General features: G+C 36.8%; 1 pseudogene; it reads right to left on the bottom strand.

The window, feature by feature from the left end:
- Window positions 1-16,411, bottom strand: part of LOC149168276 (conserved oligomeric Golgi complex subunit 5-like) — a 69,573-nt pseudogene that overhangs the window by 34,817 nt on the left and 18,345 nt on the right.

The following is a 16,411-nucleotide window of genomic DNA, read 5'->3' as shown; positions in this document are numbered from 1 at the left end:
TATTCAACATAAGTTCTTATTGTTGATTATGATACATCAATTTTTATTTGACAAGCTAATTGGTTAAGCACTAAGATACAAATCTGAAAAATCCAGGTTTCAATATGCAAATAATTCAAACCTCCTTTTGACTTTGCATCATTTCCTAGACTATATTGCTATTATATTAATCTTTTTCTTTGCAGGAACAATAAATTGCTTGAACTTAACACAGGAGAAAATATTCCATTTTATCTAGTTTAGAAGGCAACCAATATCATGGCCTGTTTTGGCAGCAGCCAAATTAGGAGGAGAATATTTAAAATTGAGAAATAACATCGAGAAGAGAGGGAAAATACAATTTCCTCAAAATATTTAGAAGCTAGATTAATTACACATACCTGTATACCTAGTGGATAGAACTAAGAGTGGTGGTTTAAAGTTTTCCATAGATGTATAGTACATTCAATATTAAGATTATGCTCAGAGGTGGCCATACTCAAGCATCCCATTGCATCTAGGGACTTTTCAACTGAATTTTTCCCTCCTAGACTTGCAACTGGCCAAGAAATTATATAGGAAGTACCAACTTACTATGTACAATCCTTGAATACCAGTCTTTGCTCACAGGACACTATTGGCAAAGCATGTTGTGTGTCTAATGTAGGCTTATATTGAACCCTTTTATAGACTTCTTGAGAACCAAGAAAGGAAAAAGGATAATTCAATGTTTTGACTGAGATGAAATGTCAAAGATATCTCTTAATCTCATGGATTATAAAATAATTAACATTGTTTGGTGGTAAAACAAACTTGGTGATAAATTGATAATCCAAGCTCAATCAGTAAACAAATTGCTTGGAATAGCTATTTTTACCTCACATGATAGCTGCAGTCTCAAGTTAATGTTGACAAATATGTTATAATAATGGATTTGCATTTCAACTTTCTTGGATCAGGAAATCATGTTGAATTAAGAAAACCTACGATGGAACGAACTCAGTTCCTTTTATGGCCTTCATCTTTAGATTGGGCTCTCCTTTTCTCCCTCTTGCAATCATTCAAAATTCTATTTTCATAATATAAGCATCCTTAACGTGGTATATATGGATTGATGTATATGACTTTGTGTTGTAAGAATTCATTGAGTCTTTCTCTCCATTGTTTTCAGAGTCAAAATAGAATGTAGCAACTTTTCCTTTCTTTAATATGAGGTTTCCTTGTAATCAGAGGAATTGCAATTTTAGTATGTTGTTGACTCATTTCATTATGCTACATGGCACAAGCACATTGTGAATAACTATGAGACCTTATTCTCGTGTTTAAAATTCTAATTGTGCATTTCATGGGCATTCCTAGTTCTGCTACAAACACATTTGCTACATCTGGAATATTGTTGGTTGTTGTCTATATTGAAGGAAACTTGAAACATCTTTTCTTTTTGAATACTTATAGGAGAGGCCAGCCAATTTGAATACACAGAAATGGGTTTGAATAAAATCATATAAGAGGCACTGACATGCCAAAAACAATTGCATAATCAAGTGAAGTAATAGCTTCTCAAAGGATGTTCTCATGGCATCCAAAATCACGTAGTAATGTTATATTTGGAATTCCATTTTATAATTTATGTTTTATCAATTCAAACAATTTATATATTTCTGTAAAATGCAAATCCATAACTAATTTATTTCATTATAATTTGGGAGTCTACTCATGTCCCACGTTACTGTGTTTATTGATTACAAGTACATCCCATTGGAGATAAATTGGTTGGAACATAGATGGATCATCAACAAAATATATTTTCTTATTTACATTCACACTGATATGTTTTCCATGTATTAATAGATTTATGTAGTCTGAACAATTGCATACTTGTGCAATGAATTGTTCCTTATAGATATTATGTCTCATATCATCAAGAAGAAATTCAACAAGGAGAACATGAAGAGGAATATGTTGTTGCATATAGATGGAAATATGAACTCTACCATGATCAAGATGTGCAAGCCAAATAGTAAGCTCATCCAATTGATTGGCGTGAACAAAAACTCTTGACTCATAACCTGGCCCAAAGGAGGAACCAACAATCACATCCAACACAAGCACGGGAACATACAGTTCCAGATCAACATGATATATTCCCTTATCTTGAAGTTGGGCATCAAGTGACTGAAAGGCATAAGTAAGGAGTATGAATGATTTTCATAGTTTGTAGGCTAGAAATCTCAGGTGGAAAACATCTCCAAGTAGAAAACCAAAAGTTTAGCCCTATGTTGTATTTTTTTTGGGCCTTCTAGTATTGATATCATATACAATCTGCTAGAAAACAACTAGGTAGTATGTAGAAGCAGAAAATTGATCTCATTTTATCAGATGTTGGCAATAGAGATCATAGTTTGTGTAGTGAAAATTGGGAGAATGTTTCTGTTATGTGTCAAACAAAGAAATTCTAAATTATAGGGTTGATCATATGAAGGGCTTTGTTATGAAAGGTTTGAATAGGAGGTGCAACCAATAATGGTATCAAGTAGATTTTATCAAAAATTTGAATATTTGGGGGATAATTTGTAATGAGTTTATATGTCTCAAGTGATATTTTGTATTAAAATCCCTGTGGCATCCCATGCAAATTTAATAAAATAATGTATTTTTATTCACCAAAGCAAGTGCTAGTTATAAAGATTGTAAATTGCAGATCAAGAAATCGATGGTAGCATTTACTTACAAGTACATACTTGCATTACTTCTTCAAGAAACAAAGAATAATGAAAGGATCCCTTTTCTTCGATGGCACCCTTTGCAAATGCCACACTGTAAGGACAGTCGAATGCAACTGGTCCATACAAGATCCCATCCTCTACCACAATACCTCCTTTGCCTTTAGAATGCCTTTGATCTGCGGTGTGCCACTCTTCTGAATCCCACGCAATCCAAAGCCTGAACCAAAACTAACTGATATGGCCTTCATTTCTAATACCAAACTCACATGCTTAACAGCTTAGGACCTGTATTTACTAATCATGGCCTCCACAGCGGACCTTAATTCCTCCATGTTGTAATACACTTGCAAGGCACTTCCTACTTTAGCCTGGTTCAAAGCCTCCATTCCTCTCTCAAGAACCTTCATCGCCTCTAATTGCAATCAGTTCCCCACTTCCATTAACTAGGGGATCTCCTCATCGACAACCTCGATTCCCAACAAATCCCCTTCCTTTCTCAGGGTTTCGATTTCATTATACATTTGAGCAACTTTAATTAAGTCCAACTTGTTGCTATCACCTTGAGAATCCATCAATTCTCTCAGCTTTCTCACCTGTTTTATAATCTTAATAATGTTCTGCAAAATATCAATAACCTCGTGGCCAGGGAATATGAATTCGAGGTGATACCATGCATATATAGAAGCATATATGCCTTAAATGGATTGAGGAATGCGCCAGTGTAGATCTTGTGAGAATTTAGAAAATGGCAATGGTTGAAAAGAAAGGGAACAAGATTCAAATTCAGAGACGTGCGGATGTGTGCAGGTTGATTTTTAATAGTGCTTAGGATTTCTTGTTGACTGTGACTCACAAAATTTTACCTTCCAAATCCGTTGATAATTAGTACTTCCCCTATTTGAATTAGGGAAAAAGTTTTTTCGAGGTGGGGAATCCATACTTGCCGAATCTGTAAGGAGCCATCGAGAGTACGCTTCTACTCCTTGAAGGAAGGAAGAGAGAATTTCTTTGGGTAAGGGAAGGAAGGTTTGTTGAATCCTTAAAAGTAGAAAGATTATGTTCCAACTCTCGAAGTAGAGAGCAGTTCTTCGACAGTAAGAAGGAGGGCTCGACTGGCCTGAAGTCAGAACCAAAAACGAAGAAATTACCCTTGTTGAGGAAAGGAATGGAGAGTTGTTGAAGAAAAAAAAGGAGTAATCGCTTCGACTGAGTGAAGGAAAGGAATGGAGAGTTGCTGAAGAAAAAAAAGGAGTAAGCACTTTGACAGAGTGAAGGGAGTCTCGCTTTGGCTTGATGGATAATCACAATGTGACTAAATTTCCTACGCATATTCTTATATAGGTTGAATTTTTAATATAAGCATGGATACTTCGTTAAAATGTTTCCATGTGAAATTTTGGTGAGTAATTTTTTATATTTTGTTAGGCGGTTTTAATTTGAAATTTTGTGGAAGCATTTTATTTTTCAATGATTTGACAAAATATTAATATTTTAAAAATAAAAAATAAAGAGTATATTAGTGAATAAGGTTGTTATATTTTGTAAATTTAAGTTATATTTTTTAAAATCAATATGTTTGTTTCTATGCATGTCTTTTACCTACATTTATGAAGAAAGAGGGGAAGGTTGATTTGTCTAAGTTTTTTGAATTATATTAACTTATTCTTCTCCATTTTTTTTACAACATAGATGGGAGATTTACTTAGCATTGAAAGGGTGTGTGCTTCAATAGAATATATTGGATTGGTAATGGGATCACCTAAACAAGCACATGGATTATCTCACCATTTTCTCTTGCACTCTTTTCTCATTAAACAAAGTAGCTTCTATTTATGTTGGAAGGACGAAAAAATCATGGTTTTAATTGTTATATTTTCATTCTCCACCTCTTAATCCAATGAAATCATTCAAATATTGTAGAACAATGATACATTGAACAAAAGTAATTGTATTATTTGAAGCTAAACCTAATAACATGTTTGAGTCCAAGGAATCATTTCAATTATCCATGAAGCTACAATGAAATTATGCCAATTCATCTAATATTGGATCTTAAATGACAAAGAAAACTCAAGATTATGGATATGTCATATTTATGTTGTTTATCTATTTGGAGATGACTCTATGATGGGATGAATGGAATGAAAAAATGCATGATAAATCAAAAACAAAATGGTAAGCCTACTTAAGAAATTGGTTGCACTAGTTAAAGTGATAGTTAGACATTAGTAAGAAGTCAAAAAATTTAAGGGGTAGCAAAAGTGATGTGACATCTCCATCCCATGCATTTTCAGCCATGGATGGATAGCCACTTTTAGGCCATTAAAATTTTGGCCCTTGAGGGATAATTTCGCCATTATAACATAAATATGGTTTTTCATATTTCAGGTTTCTGCGATCTTCATATTTGTGTAAATAATCTTCCAGATTCATATCACGACAGGTTTGCTGTTATGATCGACGTTTCGAACCAGAAACGGTGGTTCATCATCAAGATGAGAAAGATTTGATGAACCACCATTGCTGGTTTGAAATGTCGATCATAACAACAAACCTAATGCGATATGGATCCGGAAGATGATTTACACAAATATGGTTTTCTTAGGGAGGTCTGTAATTCATTTAAATGCACACATAATGTGTGGTAATAAAAATGCAATGGGATTAAAGAAGAATTCACTAACATTTCATAGAAACCAAGAACCTATGATTAAATTAAACCTGATAACACATAACATGCATAATCCATTTAAATTTATTACAATACATAATATGCAATCACATTTCATAGACACTTATTTTTCAACTAAGAATTCTCCAAGGAAAATAGTTTCATATGAGAAATTTTCCTCCCAGCCATAGGCATCCACAGTAGATGCCATCCCCAAGTTGGCTTATGAGGTCACTAGGGAAAATAAATGTAAGATATAGGCTCCCACTCACTCAGTCAAACCCATTTCTCTCATGGAATGGCTAATCCAATCATTACAAAACATTGCACACATAATCTAACCCGAAAATATCAATGGCACTCTCTTCCACTTCCCTACACAACATAAGGAAGATCTTCCCCTACTATGCTCGACAGTGCCTTAGGGATTTTCTTCCCTTCCAATGCTCTTTAGTGTAGGAAAAAAGAGTCCAATTTGTTGAATGTTTTCTAGGAATAACTTGGAAGATTAAAATGTGTCTCTCAAAAAACCAATGAACAATTATAACCAATGGGTGAAAGCTTCCTTAGTTTCCCAACCTCTATTCTCATCTACAACATCTCTATCTCTTCACCAAGGACAACCAATTCCCCTTTCATGGTCTTTATTTTGATAATTTTCATATTTATGGTTAATTAGTAGTAGAAGAGAATGTAGCAAGCACTCCATAAGCCCTTTTTGTGTGCCTCAAATGCACCTTGAAATTACTTACAAAAAGGTATTTTCAACCTACTGTGTGACTTTATAATCCACCCATATTTTAAATAGGGGTTGAAAATTAGGTTGATAATAAGGTTGAAAAGTATTTAGTCTAAAAAAGCCAATATAATATGTGTCAAAACACCCATCAAAATCTAGGTCAAAATTATTTATAAAAAAACACAATTTTAAATTCAAAAAAATATGTTGAAGATGGATGTTAAAAATGTGATTGAAAAATTGATGGTCACCATTTATTACACAAATATTATAAATGAGGTAGAAATTTATTTTGAAATTTTAATAGGAGGTATAGGTTGAAACTTTTATTTTAAAAAAATGTTCTTGATCATGAGCTCAAAGATGATCCTAGTCATAATCAAAGATCAAATCCTAATCCTAAACTCACTTCCTACACTTAAGCTTTGCTTGCCGAGCCTAACAACTGGCCAAGTCTAAATCACAGTCTAAGTAGCTATATTCAACTTTGGATTGATAAGCTCCACAATATATATATATATATATATATATATATATATATATATATATATATATATATATATATATATTGTGGAGCTTATCAATCCAAAGTTGAATATAGCTACTTAGACTGTATATGTGTGTGTGTTATGTTTCTATGTTTTATATTTAGATTAATGCTTGAATCTCTCTCCGTTATTAATATCAATTACAACAACCTAATTTAATCTCATAACATAGCTAGACGACAAATTATGGTTGTTGTTGGATTGCATAGTGTTAAATGAATGTATATGGAATCTTACTTGAAAGCACTACATCACAACATGATAACTTCACTATGTAGAGCTCCCCGCCTATCCAACGCCTGGGTAACACTCCTCAAGTGAGACCTTCCTTTCTTTAGGAATTGATAATGTCAATGCTAGACTAGTAAAATGTTTGATGGACACTTAAGTGGACCCTAGTTACCAATTAGAGCCAAGAAATGGTTATGTTGTTGGGACCACGACATGATTCTGAGGCCTTAGAAAAATGAAGAAACAATTGGCTAAACCACAAGTGGAAGATTGTTTTGATGATAGAACAAAATATTTTCTAGTGAGGAAGCCCCACTACTTTGTTGGAGAATGGAAAAATTCAAGGAGACATTCATGTATGAAGACATCTTTGAAATTTTATGGATAGAGTTTTCTAGTGAGTTTGTGTGAATGGTTGCATATGATTGATGAAGCCCCACATCACCATTAAGGAGACAGGAAGACAAGTCAAATCTTAAATCCAGTAAATTTGGAGAGTTGCAATCACTTGGTTAATAAAGCAATAAACTTTCGAGGGGAGAAGGCAATGAAAGGATACATTATATCTTGTTTGTAGTAGAATTGTACTAGTTTTACTCAAAAGCTAAGGACTAATTTCAGAAGGGGTTTTGAGAGATATTGGTGAACACAAACCCTACAAGGATAAAAATGTTGTTGGTGTTCGGATCCACTTCATTATAATACATGTACTACATCCAAAATAAATGAAATAGACAAAAAGAGAAACTTATAGTGTGATGCCCAAGGCCCCAAATAGATTCATCGTGAAACTTTTTCCGTAATGGATACCAAAACAATTCTTATGATGACAGTGAATGCAAAATTTTTGGAGACATAGGAAATCTCTCTATCCTGGAAAGACTAGTGAAAGGCTTGTAGAATCACCAAGCTAAGGGCTGAACAAATCCTCATTCCCATGTTGAAAGGCATCATCTTCATCTTCTTAAAACTCCTCTTTTGATTATTTCGGTTCAAAGTTGTCTTCATCCTCGTCAGCTGAGCGATTCAGAGAGTAATTTAGAGATCAAACTTATCAACATCCTCCACATCTTCATATTCTGAATCCACTTCCTTAAGATAGTTTGTCATCGATCTTCAGGGTTTCATTTGCTAAAATCTCACTCCTGTGATCGCCTTGTTGCTTCAACTTTGAAGGATCATTTCAATATTCAGCTATCTCAGTCTTGGCCTTAGCAATTCTCTATTTCTTTTCAACAATTCCAGCACACTTCATTTGCAGAGTAAATGGTGTTACAAGCCATAAAACAATGCATAATAAGGTTGCCAATCCTTGCCACTCCCAGTATATGTTCTCTCCATACAGGTTGAACAATGTGCCTTTGGTATGTATGTATCACTTAGCATAAGAAGTAGCCATTATTTCCAAGTGTCTCATCCATGCACTCTTCAAAGGCTCTAGGTGGCCATTAATATCACCATAACCATGTAATATTTGAGCCTTTGTCAAATCATCCTAGTTGTAATAAATTGAAAAAGAGGGTCATATTGCTATTTACAGGCTGAGGATCTAGTTGGGAGGTTATTTCTTGTTTTCTCATTATACGCTCTTGACCTGGATAACATTCTACATCTCTAGAATTGTATAACTATTGTGGAGGACGCAACTTATGCATCCTCGACCACCAGGAGAGGACCTTCTGAGCTGCTTCAACTGAACACATAGTCTCTTGAATGTACAGAATGGATGGCCGATGTTTTTGAATCAGCCTATTCATGGATTGTTGTTGGGAGGCCATCCCTATGCCCCTCATATTATGGGATAGCACAATCATCTTTTAACCCCTGAGGGGGATGCTTTGGGAGATTAAAAGGGGAAAATTTTATTTTCCTCAGTCATAATCAATTCTTTCTTACAATACATTAGTTCTTCATGAATTTATTATTGATTACATTTTTTGTGAATCAACTATTGATTGAGGTTCACAAGGTATCAATGATCTCATTCTCACTTTTGGATTCGAGGGTGATACAAAATGTTACATGTAGATATTGAATATTGATAATGAAGGGTTATACAAATAGTTACAGGATTGATAATGAAAATGATGAGAGGAACTCATATCCTTCTCAACTCAATGGCACCTACCTCAAACCCTTGTAGGGTTCCACCCATAGATTGCACAAGGCCTTTGGATTGCAAAGCAAAGCAAGGAAGTCAATGTTTTAAAGGGAGAAGAAGAGATGTAACACCTCTAACTATCACAGACTCTTGTTAGGCATTTTCTATAACCAAACTCAAAGGATTTATCTCATGTTTTTTGTGCTTTTTACAATAAGTCAACCTCGTAGACCTACTTCAAAGGCACATTATCCTACATAATTTAACAACCTTTCAATGATAGAAATAGGCATGTGTATTTTGATAATGGTGGTGTCCATGTGTATTTTGTGTATCCTATTGAGGGTGATGGCAAATGTCTTACGTTTATAGCAACCTGCATGTGAATTTCGTTGATGATATTGACCTTATGTCTTTTATTGATATTGCATTAATGTATATGTTGATGGTGGTGAGCCCTTCGTATGGGCTTGGATATTTTGCTCATCATGGTTCCTAGTGGCTTTATTTTCATTGAAATGTATCTTATTGTACACAATTAAAATGACTAACGTAAACCACTAATTCATATTATTGCAGTACTTGGTTGGTAGTTATTTTTTTGTTCCCAGACTAAATTAGTCATTCACGTTAGTCATTTTGAGTTTTATTACTTATTAGCTAGTCTTATATTTTATCTTGGGACTAAATAGTCATTTATATTAGTCATTTTTAGTTGGGTCACTTAATATTGCTCATTTTTGGTAGTATTCCACTAGTAAAAGTTGTGGTGACTAACTTTTTTAGTCACCTAGTCACTAATTTCTCATTTTCTACTAGTGGTGCCTTCAAAATTTTATATGCCAGAACATAGAGAGCATAAGGTGAAATATAGAGGTTGATAGCTAGAGTATCTTATGGTCGACAACCCTACACAATCAAATTCCCAAGAACAATCTCTAAGCATTAGCTATTAAGCATCAACCATAGAAATTTATTTGGTTTGGGAATTTTCTCCAACTCTATAAACACACACATGCTTAAAATAAATTGTATACCATGTTCTCATTATAAATCCAAATGCCAATCCTTGAATTCTATGGTCTACTCAAGAAACCAAACACAAATAAAAGAGGAAGCTTTACATGGAATCAAAGGTATGAGAGTTAATTATCTTGTTTGCAATCATGGCATTACCTCAACAACAAAACGAGTCCAAATCTTGTCACTATGAGCTTCCATGGCCCCCTTTAAAATAATAAGCCCCAAGCCTCAAATGATGTCAACTATTTCAAGGAAGAGCCCCCGCTCCTCACAAAGCATCTACAATATTGGTGAAAACCAATATAAGATAACCATGGGGGATTCACTCAATGAACCTTTGACATATCACATGTGTTCGTGGCATATTAAACAATACCCTTAATTTTACTACATATTGGAAAATACCTCTAAAAATCACATTATTTAACCCCCTACCAATACAAACCCAATACACCTTCCCAATTTAAAAAACCCCTACCCTCACTAGATATTACAGGTATCCATTTTTTCATTAACATTTTTTACACCCCTTTATATTTTTTCATTAACTTTGAGCTCCATTTTTTATACCTTCCAATATAAAAACCATTTACCCCCTATATATCCCCCAATATTTTATGTCATTTTTTTCTCAATAAATATCCCCCAATATGAATGCATGTGATACAGTATTGCTCCCCTAGTGAATCCCCCATGAAGATAACATGAGAACATTAAACCATGTCTCAAAATAACAAAAATGAGTTGTTGAATGCAATATAAAAACCGTGTTAATCTAAGAAATTAACTGACCTCTATAAGCAATTCTCGGGGCTGACTCATGTTCTCCACTATGATAGGGCACCCCATAGTTTGAAGACCCAATTCCACTATTGAGCTTGCACCACTTTCTAGGTTACCTTTTGAAAGAAATCCACTATCCTTATCAAGCACCTACATAGTTTCCAAGCTAATAAACAATTATACTTGACTAGCAAGTTTACAATGATATTTTTCTTGTTTTAACTGTTGGAAGAAGCATTTTATCAATTGGAGCAAAATAATCATTGCATTGATGTGTTATAGACATTTTTGTGCCTTACATCTCTAAGCATGAAATGTCCATAAACCAAGGGATCCTAAGTCCCTAAAAGTGTTGTTCCGGCCCCTAAAGGAACAAGGTCAACAAATTACAGCTTCTCCCAGAAGTTCTCCACCAAAAACTGCTCAGAATCAGTCAAATCGGAATCATTTCAGCTGCTCCACTAGCTAGCTGCGTTACATAGCACCCAAGTACACTAGCTAGGTGCGTTGCAACGCACCTAAATGCACTACCATGGTGCGTTGAGCGGGAAATGACAAATGGCGGTGTCATTCCGCGAGGTGGACAAACAATGGAAGCTTCCAGAATCTTCCCCAATGACACTTGCCTCACTGAGTTCGACCAAGGATGAGTAAGAGGCTCTCAGTCTCCAAGTGGAAGCAAGAACTGACAGAGAGAAGCCACTAGTCAGATCATAAGCTGACTCATCCTCTTTTCATACATCTATATATGGATCCCTCATCCCAGAGATCCAGAGGCTGAAATTTTGTACATTGCAGAGAATTGCTGTTGGTTTTGAGATAGATATCAGAGTATTGGGTGATTTATGCTTTGTTGGAGGTGAAGAGGGGATTCCTTTGCTGGGAGGTTGATGCTGGATCAGGAATCATCGGTTGTAACTCTTCCTGGACCTTCTTGTTATATCAATAAAACTATTTGAGTTTCTCCTACATGCTTGTGTTTCATTGATGTTTGTTACATTTGTATGTTTAGCTTAAATCTGATCCTAAGCTATTTATGAATATAAATCCATGTCTTTGTGTAGTTTTCTTCTTCTGTGATCTTACAGGAACTTGGTGAAGCTGGGAAAGTAAGGGAGCAGGTAGCTGGAAGCTGTCAAAGAGAAGAGAGATTGGATCTAAGGACTAGCGCAAGACATGGGTTGGTTCATCCTATTCCTCTTCGTTTATAGTTCATAAAGAAGAATACAAAAGTAGTTTTCTCTGTTTGTTTCTAAGGCACTGTCACACCTTAGTGGGATAGGGTCATTCTGAATAGACACTTTTCCCATTAACAAGATGGCGACTCCGTTGGGGATCGTGTCTAGTTAGTTAGTTTGTGTTTCTCTTGTTATTTGTTTCATAAACACAGAAGTAGCAATCGAACTACATTTTCCATTATCAAATGCAAAGTAGACATCTGCTACTTCAATCCATTCACTGGATTTGTTTATGATTTGAACAGCTGATTCACAAATGATCTGATTACCCTTTGTGATAGCTCTTAGACCTCCTTTAAATCCACCCTCTGATTGTGCATTACTGATTGCTTTTACTCGGCCAAAAACCATAGATTAAACTGCAAACTGTGACCCAGAACCCGGATAGAATTCTCGTTTCTGCCCCAGCGCAGGCTCTGTGAAGAGATTCTGCATTTCAACGCAGTTCCCGAGAGGGCTACCTGCGCTGCAATCCAGTTTCTCTGTGTAACAGGTGCGCTGATCAGCCTAGCCCTGTGCAGCTGAGGTTCTTTGCTTCATTTTTTCAGTTTTGTCTCTGATTTTTGCAGCCTGTGATCAGTGTGTGTCTGTTTAAAAACCCCTTTTCTTTGCCTTAATTCTGCCTCCTTTGTACAAAAAGACTGTAGATGTTCTTTGTGTGTTTGTTACATCATTTACAGTTTTCCATTGAAAAAGTAGAATAGTCATACTGTCGTCCTTTGATTTAGATCTGTCGTAAGTGTCGATTTTGATCTTAGGAGAAAGTTTATTTGCTGTTGACAGTCGATTATGCTTTTACTTTTGCCTTTGGTTTGAATTTGTGACTTTCTAGTGTCGAAACGAGTATTTATTTCAAAATCATAAAGTGTCGTAATCTTCTTTACCTTTTGATTTCGAAAAGAAGCTTGTTTGTGTTTGTCACTTGAAAGCAAATTCAGATTTGTACATCAACTTTCTTTTTAGGCATCAATATTAAGAAAGTGAAAACAAATACATGCATATGTCCATTTGCATATTGATAGTCTGCTTGGATTGATTTAGGAAAAGTGAATTTACAGTGTGCTCTTTGCTCTTTGAGAAAAGATTGTGTCTTTCTTTTCCCCTTGTAGCTAGGATTTTCATTGCTGAAAAGAGATAAAAGTTTGCTTATCATCTTTAGATTGCATTTTAGGAATTATATCTACATCTCGTGGTGATCCCAAAAGGCAAACTTCTAAGAAAGATCAACTTAAAATAAATTGAATGAATCTAACAACGCTTTGGAACTTAACGCACAACATTTAGAGGTCTAGGCTAGAGACGTATTTCGGCGTCGTAAAGCCTGGTAACTGTTGTCCTCACTGATGGTTGGGTGATTCCTCCAATTTGAGACGATAAGTGCCAGTACGGACTTGTGCTCCCACGTACCGTCGAGTATATATTGGGAGACCCCTATAGGCTTAAAACCTTTTATCCATAGGAAGCCGTGTCGGCCGCCCTACTGATCGCAATGCACCGAACACAGCATTCGGGAAGATTGACTGTCGTACCGTAAAAAGTATTCTGAAGTTTTGCGATTGGTTTGGTACTCCCTCTACCTAGATCTCTAGAGCAGTCCCTTTCGTTCCTTTTCAGACTCCTTAACGGAAAAGGTATATCTGAGCACTTGTCACTTCAGGCTCATTAAAAATCGAAGGAGACTAGAGTCATCTTTTGTTTTTTCTCGACTCTTTAAAACTAAAAAAACAAGTTGTGTCAAAGCGTCTAAAAATTTATTTTAAACGGAATATTCATACCCTTTTCCTACGTTGATCTTAGGTTGAGAAAATGGAGTCTACCAACCAAGGAATTCCCCTTGGTGGAAATCCTAGTCCCTTCTCCTCTTGGGGAGATGTTGGTGCACCCCATATGGCCACATTGTCGCTTCCAGGACTGAAAATTGGCTTGCCAGTATGGCTCTTCTCAACCAATGTCGTTCAGAACACCACTATTCCTGAACAATCGAATCAGCAATTAGATGAGTCCAGAGTTGCCCACCAACCTTCTACTTCCTATAATTCTTCCTCTCCTCATTCCTCTTCGCTTGATGGGGCTGGCAAAGCCAAAAGTCAGGTTCCTAAGGAGAAGAAGGAGAAGAAGAAGAAGGAGCCAAAGGCGAATGGGGGAAAACGAGTTTCGTCTAACGAAAATCCACACACTGCACCGACCAGGCCTAAATCGCCATGTGTCATTTGCAAAGGAGACCACTTTCACAGAGATTGTCCTTGCATCCCTCGGATACTAAGGGACTGGTCTCCTCGTTTGCACAATCCGATGTCATCAACCTCTGATGATCATGTTGAAAGCACACCGTCAACTAGCGAAAGTGAAGCCCTAGGACAAAAAGGGAAAGCTAGATTTCCCTGTAAACTGTGCGAAGGCAATCATGCCGTCCACCGTTGTCCCTTCTTAGACGAAGCGAAAAGAGTTTTGGATGATCGTCCGATTTCACCGTTACGACTTCCTCCTGGATATAAAAAACTCTTGCCGAGTCCGTCGCTAGTTGAGAATCCAGCTGGCCCGCTCAAGTGGTCGGCTGAAGTGCCTATCATCGAAGATAAACCATCTGAATCTATACCAGACGAAAGTCAAAAGGTCGAGGCGGCAGTTGACCCGGTCTTGCCTTCAGAGATTTTATCTTCGGATGATACAGTCACTGAAGAGAACAAGGATAACACCGTCCAAATTCTCTTCATCAACACAGACTCCGACGAACATGGGGGAAATCTACCCATTCCCTTACCACAGGAGGGAAGTTCGTCAGAGCCATACCCGGCCATCTACTCGGCCCCACCTCCAAGCAACCTAGTTGTCTCCTTCGACTGGAATCAACTAGGCAGACCCCGTTTACCAGCAAGCATACCATTCCGAATTATCGTTCAAATATATAGAATGGTCATGGCTGGTACCATCATAGATGAGGGGGCTTCTGTGAGTATCCTTTACTCTACTGCTTGGAAAGCGCTTGGTTCGCCATCGCTTTTGCCTGAGATGAGAAATCTGACAGGATTTGATAAAGGAACCAGTCGACCTTTAGGGATCCTTCCCAATGTGCCCATAACATTGAGAGGGAAGACAGTTCAAATGAATGTAATGGTAGTTCAAGGACCCTTGGATTATAACCTACTCCTTGGACGAGACTATATTTATTTCATGGGAGCCATCATCTCCTCACTCTTTAGAGTAATGTGTTTTCCGCACGAAGGAAGAGTGGTCAAGCTCATGGACCAGCTTTCATTTCCAGGATCACGCATAGCAAATAGTCATATACCATCCCTAAATGGTCTCTTCACGCAAGAAATGTCTCAATCCCCAGTCCGTCCTCCCGATGAGCGCGAGTAATTCGGAGGGATATGACTGAAACCCAGGGGGCATGCATCCTGGTCTGCTTTGCCAGGAAAACTTCGGGTATAGGGTAGGTTTCCGCGGGAGAATATGACTAGCCTGTACCCCGTCCGTGATTGGAAGAGGGGTTATTCTAGAACAAGATTCTCTTGTCAAAGTTATGTGAGTTGACAGAACTGAGTCACTCGCCTTTGTTTATCTCAGTAGACATCGCCAGAGAAGTGTTTTGTTTGCACCGCGAATCGAACAATCTTTGGGTGACCTGTAAGAGGTAGGCCTCTCCCGGTAAAAAAAATGTTTTATTGGACTAAAGAAGGGGTAACCTTGAAACCATACTTTATACCTGGGGGCATGCAAACCTTTTGGAGTGCAAGTGAGGGGTGGCTATTTATTTTTTTAAATTTTTAGGACCTCTAACCCTTTAAACTCGTAGGATTAGTCGTCACCTAACTTGCATGAAGAAAGGATGTGGGGCAAAAATCTAAAAGTTTCCGTTTTATATGATACATTCGTATCATATGACTGGATTTATTGAGCAGTTTTAGCACATAGTTCAAGCTCGTTAAAAAATAAACATAAGACATGAGCAAATTTTTCCACCCGCGTTTAAGCTCGTTAAAAAATGAACTATTCCCCGGTAAATAACCACCGTGAATGAAGCATTTCAGCCATTAAAGCGCTGGTCGTGTTTGCACCGTCACCTCCACTTTTCCATTGGCCGATCATTCACCTCCATTTGATTGTTTACCCATTTTGAGGAACAGCTGCGAAGAGTGATTTCACTAGCCATCCTTGTGACACTGTCGTGATTGGAAAATTCCAACCCTTACCTAGAATCAGCTGCTACCCTTTTTATCACTCGTTCCTCAAAAGACGAGTCTTATTTAAGCTCTTTTCAACTGACTCGTAAAATATGAAAAGATTGTCGAGTTTTGGCCTTCCAGCTCGTTAAAGCAACCGGAAGTGCTATCCCTCCTCTAGATTTTAATCTTTTTGGACCTGAGGGATT

This window comes from Pinus tabuliformis, chromosome 4_2, assembly GCF_031772625.1.
Source record: "Pinus tabuliformis cultivar Carrire ecotype Pingquan chromosome 4_2, CPIR1, whole genome shotgun sequence".
Lineage (NCBI taxonomy): Eukaryota > Viridiplantae > Streptophyta > Pinopsida > Pinales > Pinaceae > Pinus > Pinus tabuliformis.
This window is presented reverse-complemented; position numbering and strand designations above follow the sequence as displayed.